Below are 17,057 nucleotides of genomic sequence, written 5' to 3'. Positions count from 1 at the left end.
TAGTTGCAGGCACGCATCCTAGCATAACATCTTGCAGTCATGGCAAGCACGCATCCTGGGTAACATCTTGCAATCATCGCAAGCACGCATCCAAACATGTGTTCAAGCACAACTCCTGTAGTCTTCGCAGTGCACATGCGGTAACACGAATGGCTCACAGTCACTACGTATACATCTCCAGTGACAAACTCCCAGGCAATTGTCGCAAGCACATGTTTAAACACAACTTAGTCACGCCAAGGCTCATGACTTAGCATAACTTCTTGCAATCATTCATTGGCAAGCACGTTCTCAGTGGCACACAAACTGGCTACACGTCATTTTCAGCAGCACTTAATTGGCCTCTCGTCTCCCGTGGCTTTCTTACAAACCATTCACTGTTGTCTGTCTATCCGTCTCTTCCTTAGGACAGTTGAGTTCAGCTTCCGTCCCGCACCAGGATCATGTTGTCACACGCAACTGGCTTCTTCCTGTAGCACGCCCAGGCTATTTCTAGCCAGCGTTCAACATTTCTTATCCTTACAGTGCACGGAGAGCCATCTGTCGTTACGGCCCATACAGCAAGATCCCCACCTCGGGGCATCCAGAGGCATCAGCCCATAGCCAACGGCAAACGCTCGCCATCACAACTACCATCTTTAGGGGCATATTATATCCTCGCATGTTCTCCAGTCTAGTCGTCCAAAGACACCTACAGTCCCTACACGGCATGTTGAGTTCGCTATGCGCATCATCCCTCAGGGTCGCGCCTTGTGTCACACTTATTGGTTTTACTGTCCCTCTCACAGGATCCAGAGCAAGTCCTCAGCCTGGATCCCACGGCAATAGCAGTCCTTGCTATGCGGGAGGAATTCCTATCGTCTGGGAATGGCGTCTCCCTGTTCATTCCCTCCGTGTCTTCCCTTTCGCCCCAGGTGATGACCGACGCAGCGGCCTCCACGGGCTTGCGGCTGTTTTTTGGCCACCTCTGGCTCGCAGCTCCCTGGCCTCCCCAGTTACTGGCAATTCCTGGCTGCGCCAAGGCGCCCTCTCTGTTGGTTATGTCCTTCCTACGTCGACTGGTCCAGCTCTTGTTGTTGTTTCAGTTCAACATCCATTCTTCCTTTATCCCCGGTAAAGTCAATCAGGCAGCGGACGCCCTCTCCCGCTTTTAACCTTGTCTCGTTTTCGTTCAGGTACCCGGAGCCGGACTAACATCAGCAGCTATCCCGGACTGGTCTCAACTGACCCTGGATTAGCCCCTCACCTCCTAGCGGCTACCCAACTCATTTGATCACTCCCTTTCCCGCAATACCCTCAAAGCCTATCAATCAGCCTGGAGGGCCTTTAACCAACTTCATCACGTATCACAGTACAGAGACGTCCCGTGTCAAGCAAGTCATAGCCTTCATTGCCTACTGCCACTCGCAGTTGGCGTTATCCTTTAATACGATCCGGCTATACCTGACCGGTGTACAACATTTCACGTCCCTCCAGGACCCTACCGTACCCTTCCTATTTTACCACGCCGTTCGGGCTGTTATGCGCGGTATCCAGAAAGCGCCAGCCGATGGCCGGCACCAAAACGACTGCCTGTCACAGGAGACGTTTAGAAATATGTCAGATTTCCTGGCCACTTCACCTTTTCGGTCTCCACATTAGTGTCATTTACAAGCAGCCATACACCTGGCCTTCTACGGCTTCTTACGGCCAAGCGAGTTTTATTTGTTGTAGCCTCACAGCACGCATGCTGTGCGAGCACCACCTGGTCCGATACGAAGACCATTTCGTCTTACACTTAGCAGTCTCCAAGACGCAGCAGCTTGGCTCGGGTTCGGACATACACCTCTATAAGTCCAACAACCGCTGGTACCCGGTCGCCATTCTCACGCGCCTGTCGGCCCTTTTTGGCTGATCAACCAGGAGTTAGTCCTCTTCTGCCATTTCTCACTAAACCTCTGAACGCTGCCCGGTGGAACGTGTCAGGATACTCCCGGGTATCCTTCACCTCTGTCCTACTCACATTATCAAGAAGTTGGGCAGATGGAGGTCCACCTGTTTCGCCCGCTACATACCCAATCCGCAAGCGGAGATGACCCAGGCCTTTGTCGAGCTCACCCAGTAACAAACTTGGATCAATAAAATGCAACCCCTACCTGAATGTTTTTGCCCCCTTATTTTGGTATACCGTACGTCAGACCAGGGCACACTTTCAGGTCCATTTCAAGTAAGCGAGTTTATGTTAACCTTGTTTGTCATCCTTAACCGTATCGGTCAGAGGGCTCCACACCATAAATAGAAAGGCCAGTATGGTGGCCTGAAATTATGGGAGGAGCCCGGTGGAGTATATAACCAGCCCGTTCGCCTGTCTTCCTCGTCGGTTCCGGTGCGCGATACCCACCCACCCATCCCCTTTTTCAGGGCATTTCTCAAGCATCATACTCCTCATGAGAGTACTCATTTCACTCCATTCATATTCATTTCATTTATCACCCACTTTCTATCTAAGGTATGCCCCCTTATTTTGGTATACCGTACGTCAGACCAGGGCACACTTTCAGGTCCATTTCAAGTAAGCGAGTTTATGTTAACCTTGTTTGTCATCCTTAACCGTATCGGTCAGAGGGCTCCACACCATAAATATATATATATACAGTGGGGATCGAAAGTTTGGGCAACCCAGGTTAAAGTGTGTCTTAATGTGCATAACGAAGCCAAGGAAAGATGGAAAAATCTCCAAATGGCATCAAATTACAGATTAGACATTCTTATAATATGTCAAAAAAAGTTAGATTTTATTTCCATCATTTACACTTTCAAAATTACAGAAAACAAAAAATGGCATCTGCAAAAGTTTGGGCACCCTGCACAATTTATAGCATGCAATGCCCCCTTTGCAAAGCTGAGACCTGCCAGTGTCATGGATTGTTCTCAATCATCATCTGGGAAGACCAGGTGATGTCAATCTCAAAGGTTTTAAATGGCCAGACTCATCTGACCTTGCCCCAACAATCAGTACCATGGGTTCTTCTAAGCAGTTGTCTAGAAAACTGAAACTGAAAATAGTTGACGCTCACAAAGCTGGAGAAGGCTATAAGAAGATAGCAAAGCATTTTCAGATGTCAATATCCTCTTTTATTTATTTTTCCATCTTTCCTTGGCTTTGTTATGCACATTAATACACATTTTTACCTGGGGTGCCCAAACTTTCGATCCCCACTGTATATATATATATATATATATATATATATATATATATATATTTATTTAGCAGAGACCCTAGAGCAGTGTTGGTGAAGTTTGGTACCCAAAATCCAAAAAATTGCATTTGAAAGACCGGTGCGCAAACACAGTGTGACATAAAATATTGCAACAACCACCATTTTATTCTCTAGGGCAGTGATGGCGAACCTTGGCACCCCAGATGTTTTGGAACTACATTTCCCCTGATGCTCACGCACTCTACAGTGTAGTGGAACATCATGGGAAATGCTCCTAGAGAATAAAATGGTGGTTGTTGCAATATTTTATGTCATACTGTATTCACGTAGTGGTCTTTCAAATGCAATTTTTGGAAAAAAATACACTTCAACGAATTAAAAAAAAGCTATACAGTGAAGTTAGCCCATTTCTTTTGTATAATGTGAAAGATATTATGCCACGAGAATCATGATCGTTATTCTAAGCAAAAAATCTTGATTCACATTTTAGCCAGAATTGTGCAGCATTAGAGGTCAGCAGTGCTGAGATACAACAAAGCATGAATAAACTTCACCCTTTCCTTTCCTTTTTTTTTTGGACCTAAACATAAAGGGACCAGAGGTAGCCCTATGCAAATAGATGCAAGTCCGTTTTCATCTAATTGCCCATAGATCAAAAAAAAAATTGAACGGGTGTGAAAATCACACAAGTGACATCTGTTCTGTTCTTGTCCGAATCAACAGGGGACATGTTTACTGATTGCCTGCTGAATAGACCGGACATGGCCCCTGTAGAAGGAAGGAGAAGAACCCTAAATGTTATTAAAAAGCCAAAAGCTTGTAACAAAATTGACTGATGTTATGTCGCCATTTTTGGAAGCATAATGAAATTGTTCTTTCAGAAAAGGTCATTGTTGGCCATAACATTTTAGGTTTTTAATATGTATAAATGTCATTTAAAAATATTAATTTTGATCATCAATCTAATAGTTAATGAAAACAGCTTTTTGTTTGATTTTTGATTTTTTTTTCCATTAAAGAGCTTCATTTTGTATGCATCCATGCACGTATGCACAGTGATTAGCATGTTATAATGCCCTTGTGGCAGAGGTCATTCATTATACAACGTAAGATTTTTTTATGCTGTCAGCTTATCTAGGCCTAGCACAGAACCATCTGAACGCACACTGTGCTAGGAAACTACTCGGAATGTCCTTTTGCTAAATACAAGACACAGAAACAATATTGGAAGTGGATACGAACCGGCTGAGCTGAATGGGCAGCTGCCATATCAATTAGACAGTTACATACAATCAATGCTTCATTTTACATTTTTTATGAAAGTGTCTCGTGTTTTATTCCTTTAACTGCTTCAGCCCCGGAAGATTTTACCCCCTTCCTGACCAGAGCGCTTTTTGCAATTCGGCACTGCGTCGCTTTAACTGACAATTGCGCGGTCGTGTGACGTTACACCCAAACAAAATCTATGTTCTTTTTTGTTGCCACAAATAGAGTTTTCTTTTGGTGGTATTTGATTACCTCTGCGGTTTTTATTTTTTGTGCTATAAACAATAAAAGAGCAACAATTTTGAAAAAAAAAGCAATATTATATAACTTTTTTGCTATAATAAATATCCCCCCCCCCCCCCAAAAACAATAAAATAAAAACTATGTTTTTCCTCAATTTAGGCCGATATGTATTCTTCTACATACTTTTGGTGAAAAAAAAAAATCGCAATAAGCATTTATTGATTGGTTTGCACAAAAGTTATAGTGTCTACAAAATAGGGGATAGATTTATGGCATTTTTATTATTATTATTATTTTTTTTAGTTAGGAATAGCGGCGCTTAATTAAAAAATGCTTGTTTGCGCTCATTAAAAAATGCATGCTTGGACGCACCTCCTGATTTGAACGAGCCCTCGGACTGGTGTGCCCCAGGACTGTGCAGACCGAAAAGAGGTTGAAAAACACTTGACTGGAGAATAAAGCGCCATTAAGTAGTAAATGTGTATGGATTTTTTTTTTTTTGGAGAACAAGGGTATGGTTTTGTGTCATTTTAATGAATATAGAGTTGCATTCATCTGTGTCATTTACATCTGTCCGTAGTTCAGCTTCAAAGATGACTTCAGCAGTCTGATCATGTTTGTACATCAAACATCATGTACATTGTTCTCACAGATGTTCCAGGCTACAGAAGCTAATTAATTGAATATTTATTATACATTTTATAAATGAAACGATTGAAATCTGCTTTGTAAATGTATCCATGTCTTTAATACCAACAGCAGCATAACCTTTTATCCAAACACAATGTGCACTCAACTCATATTTGTCTTTGTCCAGCAAGCAGGCAAACATCATAATAACGCGCTCCACAGGAGCGGTGCTGCATTAGTCGCATTTATCAAGGTAAACTGACTAATGAGTCAGAAAGATTAGGTTTTCTGGGTCATTAGATGCATGTTTACCAAGATGACAATGTGCTGTATGTGTCCACGTGGCTTGTATTTTTGGCATTAGCAATATTAGGTAGTTTTAGCCATCTTGGGGCGGTGATCTGCATGTCTTCTATACATTGAAAATATCCTTCCCATTTTCAATTCTAAAATACTGGCTAACATCCCCATGGCAAGAGAGCAGTAAGCATGCAGCCCTGCCATGCTGTTACCAGCCCATATGGCCTTCAGCATTGAGGGGTTGCTTTGAAGGTGCTTGCTCTTAAAAAAGAGGACACCCTACCCAGCACCTGATTCTGCACCAAGCTCTTTGGCATCTCTGGTGCTCAGGAGAGCATGTCAATGCAAGGTAGAAAGTAGGTGGTTGCTCCCTTTCTGGTTCACTGGTTTTAAGGGTACTCTGAACCCCTAGGCCAGTGATGGCAAACCTTGGCACCCCAGATGTTTTGGAACTACATTTCCCATGATGCTCCAGTACACTGCAGAGTGCCAGAGCATCATGGGAAATGTAGTTCCAAAACATCTGGGGTGCCAAGGTTCGCAATCACTGCCCTAGGCAGTTCCATATGCATGCGGGTCTGCAAACAAAACAACCACATACTTGCTACCCAGTATAGGGTAGATAGGCAACACCCTCAGCTGGACACTAGGGTGGCCAAAGAGTCGGATGTACATTACCATGGAGCATTGGTGAATGGCAAAGTGTATGCAGGCTGGTATAAACATGGCAGGGGAATGCACCTTCACTACCCCCTTATTAAAGGGATACCAGCTTTGCACGCATATGTGTATGTGAAAAAAAGTAATAAAAAATAATGGAAACAAAATAAAATGCACAGGAGTAGAACCCTGAATAGACAATCACTGGATTTAATTTAAAAAATGCAATGCTCAAACTTTTAAGACCTGGCTAATTTTATGTTCTAATGTGTTTAGTGAACAGCAGGTAAATGTGCAGGGAACGTACAAATATCCCTTTATAAATAGGGTGAATGTTACAGTAAGCACTCTTTCCCATGAAAGAACAGAAATTTGCAGGTAATGCATTTTCCACCTGGCCAACACTAGGTGATTTTTGGGTGAATGTACAATGAATGTTCTATTTAAAGCAGTAGTAAACCACTGCATTTAAACAAAAACAAATCCCCTACAAGGCAATGGCATAATGTGCTAGTATGCATTGCATACTAGCACATTATGAAATATTTACCTTAGAATGAAGCCCTCCAGAGGTGTACAGTCATCGCTGACAGGGCTTCCTATCTCTTTCTTCTGTGTTTGAAGGCTCTGGCTATATAAGTGGCCATGATGACATCAGTCCCATGCATTTGCAGGGGAGAGGGGGGGCCTCAGCTACAACATGGAGCTCTGAGGGTCCGGCGAGGTATGCTGAACCTTTAGAGCGCATGCGCCAGTGACATCACCAGCAGCATCCAGTGTAAATATCTCCTAAACACCGCAAGTTTAGGAGATATTCACTTTAACTACAGGCAAGCCTTATTATAGGCTTAGCTGTAGGTACAAGTTCAAAAAATGACTTAACCACCACTTTAACCACTTGCTTACTGGGCACTTAAACACCCTTCCTACCCAGACCAATTTTCAGCTTTTGGTGCTCTCACACTTTGAATGACAATTACTCAGTCATGCAACACTGTACCCAAATGAATTTTGTGTCCTTTTTTTCCCACAAATAGAGCTTTCTTTTGGTGGTATTTGATCACCTCTGGGGTTTATTTTTTTTGCGCTATAAATGAAAAAAAAATTGAAAAAAAACGCATATTTCTTTGTTTCTGTGATAAAATTTTGCAAATTATAATTTTTTTTTCATAAATTTTGGCCACAATTTATACTGCTACATATCTTTGGTAAAAATAACCCAAATTAGTGGATATTATTTGGTCTTTGTGAAAGTTAGAGAGTCTACAAGCTGTGGTGCGAATCCTAAAAAATGTATCACATCTGACGTACTGGTGGCCTATCTCATTTCTTGCGACCAGAACAAGTCAGGAAAGTACAAATACCCCCCAAATGACCCCTTTTTTGAAAGTAGATATTCCAAGGTATTTACTAAGATGCATGGTGAGGTTTTTGATGTTGTCATCTTTTTCCCACAATTCTTTGCAAAATGAAGATTTTTTTATTTTTATTTTTTCTCACAAAATTTTCAATGTAATAGCTTATTTCTCTCACATGGCATGTGTATACCACAAATGACACCCCAAAATACGTTCTGCTACTCCTTCTGAGTATTACGATACCAAATGTGTGAGACTTTTACACAGCCTGGCCACATACAGAGGCCCAATATTGAAATAGCACCATGAGGCGTTATAGGAGCATAAATTACACATTTCATTTCTCAACCACCTATTACATTTTTGAAGGCCCTGGAGCACCAGGACAATGGAAATGCCCACAAAGTGACCCCATTTTGGAAAGCTAACACCCCAACGTATAATCTATGAGGCATATTGAGTCGTTTGAATGGTTAATTTTTTTCCCCAGAAGTTTTGGGAAAATGTGGAAAAAAAATGAAAACGCATGTTTTTACGCAAAGTTGTCCATTTATAAGATATTTCCAACACATAGCATGTACATAGCAAAAATGACACCCCAAAATACGTTCTACTGCTCCTCCTGAGTATAACGATACCAAATGTGTGAGACTTTTACACAGCCTGGCCACATACAGAGGCGCACTGGCAGATGGTGCTGGCTATTTGCTCTGGCTAATTGCTCTGGCAAATGGGGCTGGCAGATGGCACTGGCGCTGGCGGCACTGGGGCTGACGGATGGCACTGGCAGGTGGCACTGGCGCTGGCACTGGCGGCACTGGGGCTGACGGCACTGGGGCTGGCGGATGGCACTGGCAGGTGGCACTGGCACGTGGCACTGGCGCTGACGGCACTGGGGCTGACGGATGGCACTGGCGCTGGCAAGTGGCACTGGTACTGGCAGGTGGCACTGGCACTGGGGCTGACGGATGGCACTGGCGCTGGCAGGTGGCACTGGCAGGTGGCACTGGCGGCACTGGCACTACTTGCAGATGGCACTGGGCTGACAGATGGCACTGGCACTGGGGCTGACAGATGGCACTGGGGCTGACAGTTGGCACTGGGGCTGACAGATTTTAGTCAAGGTAAAAATATGTCACTCACAGATACTCTCTCTCCTCACACGCTGTCTCTGTGTGAGGAGGGAGAGAGCCTGTCTCCGGGAGACACGGCGAGTACAAAACTTCCGCGATGCGCGCCCCCGGTGGCGCGCATTGCGGAAGTAAACACAAGGACGTCCAGGGACGACCGCTCGAAGGAACCTGCCTGCTCTACGGCTGTCATTCGGCTATAGGGCGGGCGGGAGGTGGTTAAACAGGGTAAACATGCCCAGTAATCTTGGGGAAATGTAAATCTAACCTTACATATTTTAGATATACAGTATCTCACACCCCTCACATTTTTTGTAAATATTTTATTATATCTTTCATGCAACAACACTGAAGAAATTGCACTTTGCTACAGTTTAAAGTAGTGAGTGTACAGCTTGTATAACGGTGTAAATTTGCTGTCCCCTCAAAATAACTCAACACACAGCCATTAATGTCTAAACCGCTGACAACAAAGGTGAGTACACCCCTAAGTGAATGTGAATGTGACTCCCGCTACAAGGTCTCAGGAATGAATGGGGAGCAGCTGTGTTAAATTTGGTGTTATTGCACTCGCTCTCTCATACTGGTCACTGGAAATTGAACATGGCACCTCATGGCAAAAAACTCTCTTTTGCTCTGCATAAAGATGGTCTAGACCAGTGGTTCTCAATCGGAGTACCGCGGAACCCTAGGGTTCTGCGGGAGGTCCCCAGTATTCCCACATGATATTGACCCCAAACACACTTCCAAGAGGACCACTGACTTGTTAAACAAGCTGAGGGTTAATGTGATGGACTGGCCAAGCATGTCTCCAGACCTAAACCTATGAGCTTCTGTGGGGCATCCTCAAATGGAAGGTGGAGGAGAACAAGGTCTCTAACATCCATCAGCTCAGTGATGTCATCATAGAGGAGTGGAAAAGGACTCCAGTAGCAACCTGTGAAGCTCTGGTGAACTCCATGCCCATGAGGGTTAAGTTAGTGCTGGAAAATAATGGAGGTCCCCAGGGGTTCCGCGACTATCAGACACAAGCAGAGATAGGCAGATAGGCAGGGAAGCAGCTGGCACCCTATTGGCTGTAGCGTGCTGTTTCCAGAAGGCCCCTCCTTCCCTCCTGTCCTTCCCGAGTGCTTGTAAGTGACATCATCTGGGGTGGACAGGATAGGAGGAGGAGGGGCAGAGGGGGAACAGTGTGCCACTAGACAAGATATGAAACAAGCTCTGAAGCCAGCAGAAGAAAGCAAGTACTGAAGTGTGCCCCGCTGTGTCCCCCCACAATGTGACCAACAGTCTGTCCCCTACCCCATGTAATGTGCCATGTCCCCTGTCCCATGTAATGTCCTGTCATGTGCTCTGCCCCATGTAATGTCCCCTGTCATGTGCCCTGTCCCATGTAATGTGTCCCCCGTCCCATGTAATGTGCCCTGTCATGTCCCCTGTCCCATGTCATGTCCCATGTAATGCCCCCTGTCCCATGTAATGTGCCCTGTCCCATGTCATGTCCCCTGTCCCATGTAATGTGCCCCATCCTATGTAATGTGCCCAATGTAATGTGCCCTTTCCCATGTAATGTGCTCTGCCCTATGTATTGTTCACTGTCATGTGCCCCCTGTACCATGTCATGTCCCCTGTCCCATGTCATGTGCCCTGCCTCGTGTAATGTCCCCTGTCATGTGATCTACCCCATGTAATGTGCTCTGCCCCATGTAATGTCCCCTGTCATGTGCTCTGTCCCATGTAATGTCCCCTGTCCTATGTAATGTCCTCTGTCATGTCCCATGTAATGTGCCCTGCCCCATGTAATGTCCTCTGTCATGTTCCATGTAATGTGCTCTGTCCCATGTAATGTCCCCTGTCATGTGCTCTGTCCCATGTAATGTCCCCTGTCCCATGTAATGTCCTCTGTCATGTCCCATTGAATGTGCCCTGTCCCATGTCATGTCCCCTGTCCCATGTAATGTCCCCTGTCCCATGCTCTGCCCCATGCAATGTCCTCTAAATGGATCAGCTCTGCAGGAAAATAAAGCACACGTTTCACATTAAATAGGTACATTTTAATATTTATTCTTTTATTTAATGCTATTTCTACAAATAATTTTTGTTATCAACAGCTCGCTGAACATACCAATGTTCCGTGAGCTGTAGATGTGAACTTTTCAGGGGTTCCTCGAGATCTTTAACTTTTTGCTAGGGGTTCCTCCAAGGTAAAAAGGTTGAGAAACACTGGCCTAGACTATAAGAAGATTGCCAGACCTTGATACTGCGTGGCAGCACAGTGGCCAAAACCATACAGTGGTTTAGCAGGACAGGTTCTACTCAGAACAGGCCTCACCATGTTCGACCAAAGAAGTTGAGTGTACGCGCTCAGCGTCCTGTTCAGAGGTTGTCTTTGGGAAATATACATACAAGTACTGCCAGCATTGCTGCAGAGGTTGAAGGGGTGGGGGGTCAGCCTGTCAGTGCTCAGACCTTACGCTGCATCAAATTGGTCAGCATGGCTGTCATCCCAGAAGGAAGCCTCTTCTAAAGATGATGCACAAGAAAGCCGCAAACAGTTTGTTGAAGACAAGCAGACTAAGAACATGGAAGTATTCCCACATGACAACGACCCCAAACACACTTCCAAGAGGACCACTGACTTGTTAAAGAAGCTGAGGGTAAAGATGATGGACTGGCCAAGCATGTCTCCAGACCTAAACCTAATGAGCTTCTGTAGGGCATCCTCAAATGGAAGGTGGAGGAGAGCAAGGTCTCTAACATCCATCAGCTTAGTGATGTCATCATAGAGGAGTGGAAAAGGACTCCAGTAGTAACCTGTGAAGCTCTGGTGAACTTAAGGCAGTGCTGGAAAATAATGGAGGCTAAACAAAATATTGACACGTTGGGCCCAGTTTGGACATTTTCACTTAGGAGTGTATTTACTTTTGTTGCCAGTGGTTTAAACATTAATGGCTGTGTGTTGAGTTATTTAGAGGGGACAGCAAATTTACACTGTTATACAAGCTGTACACTCACTACTTTACATTGTAGCAAAGTGTCATTTCTTCAGTGTTGTCACATGAAAAGATATAATAAAATATTTACAAAAATGTGAGGGGTGTACTCAGTTTTGTGAGATACTGTATATCAAAAGTGTAATGATGTTCCTTTGATGAATGGACCATCTTAGTTCCCTAAACCATCAAAGTTATCACAAATGGTCATGGCATGTTGAAGTGGAAAAGTCACCTAATTATGAGATGATGAATTTGGCTGTGCTGTAGTTGAAAAGTGTCTGTATACTTTTTATTATGTATTACTGGTACTTCTATGGTGCCATCAATATAGGCAGTGCTTTACATATATATTCACATCAGTCTCTGCTCTCAAGGAGCTTACAACCTAAGGTCCCTAACTCAAATTTATACACACACATACTAGGGTCAATTTAAACAGGAGTCAATTAACCTACAAGCATGTGTTTGGAGTGTGGGAGAGAACCCACGCAGGCACAAGAAGAACATGCAAACTCCATGCAGGTAGTGCCGTGGTTGGGATTCAAACCAATGACCCTGGTTCTGCCAGGCGGAAGTGCTAACCACTTAGCCGCTGTGCTTCCCAAGGGGTATTGTTTCTTTCTTCTCTTACCTTGCTTGTTGGGTAATCCTATAGAAATATACTGACATGTCCAGCGAATCTGGCCCTATCTTGCTGTTCTCTGACGCACGTTCAATCCTGCTCTGCGATCTTATTTGATTACACCATCGTTACCTTACATGTTTCTTTTGGGTTCTTGTAGTTGGCCACCTGATGATGTGAACAGTTCATGAACTGTGTGGTGTAAAGCCTACCCTGGGCTGCATGACATAAGTACCCCGGGAGGTTCTACGGAGCTGGATTATGTCATTCTTGCCAAGGTGAGAAAGAGGTCAGAAGTGCAGGAGGACTTACATTAAATAAAATATTTATAAAACAGCATAAAAAGAACTATTATATACCGTATTTTCCGGTGTATAAGACGACCTTTTACACCTAAATTACACAGCCAAAAAGTGGGGGTCATCTTATACGCCGGGTATGAAGTGGCCGCAATGGATTTCAGCCCGCCGAGTGCTCGGTAATACTGTATACATACAGTATGCACCGCTCAGCCAATCCCGGCGGCCGATGCACTCTGTTGATGAATACAGCCTTGCTAAGCCTGCTCGGAGTGGAGTAACAACCTCTGCCAATCTGAGCAGGATACAGTACAATGAGTCAGAGCGGCGCGGGCTGATGATGTCACAGCCTCTGCCAATCCGAACAGGCTTTGTATAATCAACAGATTAGTATAATACATTGCCTACCATGATTGGCTTAGCGGTGCACATTGTATGCACACTATATTCTGCAGTGTTCCTGGCCCTACTGTACTAACACAGCATCATATGTGTACCTGGTGCTCTACATATTAAAGCATCCTGTACTGCACATCCAGCTCCAGATCTCCCCAAAAATACAGGTATGATTTATGGTGCTTTGGAGGAGAGGATTCATTGTTGCTGCCTGCCAATTGTGGGATCTCTGGGACTTGTAGTTCACAATTTTTTTCTGATGTTAAGTCTGATGTGTTTTTTATTTTTTTACGTTTCTGATGTTTTTTTTAAATGGTGTTGCCTCCGAAGGGGTGTAGTCTTATATGGTGAGTATAGCCCAAAACCTAAGTTTTCACTGGCAAATTAGGGGGTCGTCTTATACGCCCAGTCGTCTTATACGCCGGCAAATACGGTATAAGTGTCAGAATAGGGCGAATGTCCACTTAAAATACTATTCCAAACTGAAGTATGTGTAAAAAAAGTTGTAAAGGACAGAAGAATAAAGTAAAAAGGTAAACTCTGATACACTTCCACTGTATGGTCTTCCAATAAACAGGGAGAAGCACAGTATAACTTTCATAATTAGTCTGAGCAACAACGGCAGAGTTCAATTCCAGGCATTAAAGTACTAGTAACCACTTGAAGACAGCCTAAAGTACATATATGTTACGGCTTTCAAGTGGTATACCATAGAGCCCATGAAAGACCAGAATTCTCTGATGAGCTCTATGGTATAGGAAACTGAAAGCAACGAGTACTATTGTTACATCTGGTTTCCCCAGAAGTAAACAGCTCCTTTTTAAATCTTGAAAGCATTTGATCACACCCATCTTGGTGTGATCAGATGCTTTTTAGGGCAGAGAAGACATCTGGGATCTAAAAGACCCCCAGATCTCTCCATGAAGAGTACCTGTCACTGCCCATTGCTGTTACAAGTGTTACAGGTCTTGTGACGACAACAAAAGTAATAAAAAAATGAAAGAAACAGTGTAAAAAAAATAATAGAATTGAAAAGAATGTTTTAAAATGCCCCTGTCACCTCATGCAAAGGCGAATGCAAACATTGGGCCCACACGCATATGTAAACAGCGTTTCTACCACACATGTGAGGTATTGCCTTGAACGTCAGAGCAAGAGCAATAATTGTAGCATCAGACCTCCTCTGTAACTCTAAACTGTAACCTGTAAAGGCCTAGAAAGCATCACCTATGGAGATTTTAAAACTACCACAGCTTGCTGCAATTCCACAAGCGTGCGCAACTTTAAAGCGTGACATGTTTGGTATCTATTTACTCGGCGAAAACACCATATTTTATCAAACAACTGGGTATACAGTATTTGTGTTCATTAAAATGAATTAAAGTGTATTTTTCCCCAAAAATTGCATTTGAAAAACTGCTGTGCAAATACAGTGTGACATAAAAAATTGCAAAACCCACCATTTTATTCTAGCAGAAATTACAGATTTTTTTATGGAAACAAAATGTGTCAGAAAATTAGAATTTGACCTTTTTTCACTTTTGCCCTTAGGTTTGACAAAGAATCAGTCACAATAAAAGATTTTTTTCATTTCAATGTCCCCAATTACTCACATTTTCAAGCGTCTTTAGCCTATTACTCAGTAACTCTCTGTACTGCCCCCCTGAACTTCTGCTCAGGAAGAGCACCCTGTTCATTGCGGCACAGTGGTGTAGTGGTTAGCACTCTCGCCTAGCAATAAGAAGGTCACTGGTTCAAATCCCAACCATGACACTACCTGCCTGGAGTTTGCATGTTCTCCCTGTGCCTGCGTGGGTTTCCTCTGGGTACTCCAGTTTCCTCCCACAATCCAAAGACATGCAGGTAGGTTAATTAGCTTCTGTCCAAAATTGGCCCTAGTATATGAATGGGGACCTTGGATTGTGGGCTCCTTGAGGATAGGGACCGATGTGAGTGTAGCAATGTACAGGGAAAGGGACCATTGTAGACACTCACTCAGGTTGAACTGGATGGACTGGTGTCTTTATTCAACCTAACAAACTATGAAACTATGAAACTATTTCAGAATATAGTCCCATGTTCTTGTACATTGGAACTACATATCCTATCATCCCCATGACTTCTATGCAAAGCGCATGCATGCCCTTTCTACTTCTGAGAAGTTGAACCCTGTGCGTTTCGGTGCACATCGCACTACTGTGTATGAATGTAGTCCTGGCTGAGGGCGTACATATAAGGGTGGCTCCAGGTGACCCTGCAATGCAATGTAACCAACCTACGGGCTAAAACAAAAGGGGGAGAAAAAATCGAATGCAGAGATTTAAGAATGATGTGCTGCAATGAAAAATCGAACTGAAGTAGAGCTGCAACTAACGATTATTTTCAGAATCGATTAGTTGGCCGATTATTTTTTCAAGTAATCAACATTTTTTTTTAGAAAAACGTAATATGCCATTTTCTAACACAGGTATACACAGGTCATATACAGGTAACCTGTCATGGTGGGGTTTATAGTACAACCCCCTCTCAGGAACACCAATAATGGGGCATTATTCCCCCAAGGAACACCAATTATGGTGCACTAATCTCTCTTTCAGAACACCAATGTTGGGGCACTATTCCCCCCTGCCCTGCCGGAACACCAATGATATGGGGCACTATTCTCCCCCACCCCCCTAAACAACAATGATGGGGCACTATTTTCCCCCGGAACACCAATGATGGGGCATTATTCCCCCCCGAACTCCAGTGATGGGGCACTATTCCCCCCCTTACCCCTCCAGAAAACCAATGATAGGGATCTATCCCCACCCCCCAGAACACCAATGATGGAGCACTATCCCCCCCAGAACACCAATGATGGGGCACTATCCCCCCCCCCCCCGAACACCAATGATGTGGCACATGTCCTCCCAGAAAAAACCCAAAAGAAATGTTTTGCCACTGTATGAATGTTTTGCCACTACCTTACCTTATTGCAGCTTGGCACTCACCGAGAGATAGACGTGCCCGGGCACATGAGCGACGCTTTGAGAAAGTGGCTTGTACACAGGGATTGTGTAACACTTGGACGGAGACAGGACTGACAGGCAGGGAGGAAGGTGCGTGCAGACCAACAAATCGATAATGAAAATCGTTGACGATTTTCATTATCGATTTTGACCGATTTTATTGATTAAGCGTTTCAGCCCTGAATTGAAGCAGATGAGGTAGGGTACAATATTTGCTGTTGCAGCAGGAGGGTTTAATGGAATTTATTGAAGTTCATTAAATTTCTTCAATGGAATTTCTACTAGAAAATGTAATTCCAAGAAATCACTAGATTACAACCTGCCATTTTATAGTTGAACGTAGAGCTGCACGATTAATCGTCAAGAATCGTTATGCCGATCTTGACAAAAGTGTTTCACGATTCTTGCTATGCAAACAATTCTCTGCTCTTCTGAAGCCACAGCACTCAAAAGAAAGGAAAAAAAAACTGGGTAGTCTGCCAAGAAAGAATCACAACATTCTTTAGCAGTGGAACTTAAGTATAAACATTGTAACAATTTGTCAAAGGAATACACTCTGGTGTGTAAATGAGGAAAATGTAACCACTTAAACACTAAACCTTTTTCTGCTGGTTTCTTTGTTGGTTTCAAGTTAAAATCATTTTTTTTTTTTTGCTAGAAAATTACTTAGAACCCCAAACATTATATATATATATATATATATATTTTTTTTTTTAGTAGCGACCCTAGCGAATACAATGGTGGTTGTTGCAATATTTTATGTCACACTGTATTTGCGCAGCAGTCTTTCAAATGCATTTTTTTTTTGAAAAAATGACTTTAATGAATGTATAATGTGAAAGATTTTACGTTGCGAGAATCGTAAGAGAATTGTGATCTTTTTATTATAAGCCAAAAAATTGTGATTCTCATTTTGGCCAGAATCATGTAGCTCTAGTTGAAAGTA

The 17,057-nt window shown here is 43.5% G+C and overlaps 1 protein-coding gene across 1 annotated transcript in view; it reads right to left on the bottom strand.

Annotated features, from left to right (window-relative positions):
* PDK3 (pyruvate dehydrogenase kinase 3) overlaps positions 1-17,057 on the bottom strand; it is a 137,664-nt gene that overhangs the window by 84,925 nt on the left and 35,682 nt on the right. The gene's annotated exons all lie outside the window — the stretch shown is intronic.

Source organism: Lithobates pipiens, unplaced genomic scaffold (genome assembly GCF_037356315.1).
Source record: "Lithobates pipiens isolate NorthernLeopardFrog02 unplaced genomic scaffold, aLitPip1_a1.2 Scaffold_16, whole genome shotgun sequence".
NCBI lineage: Eukaryota > Metazoa > Chordata > Amphibia > Anura > Ranidae > Lithobates > Lithobates pipiens.
This window is presented reverse-complemented; position numbering and strand designations above follow the sequence as displayed.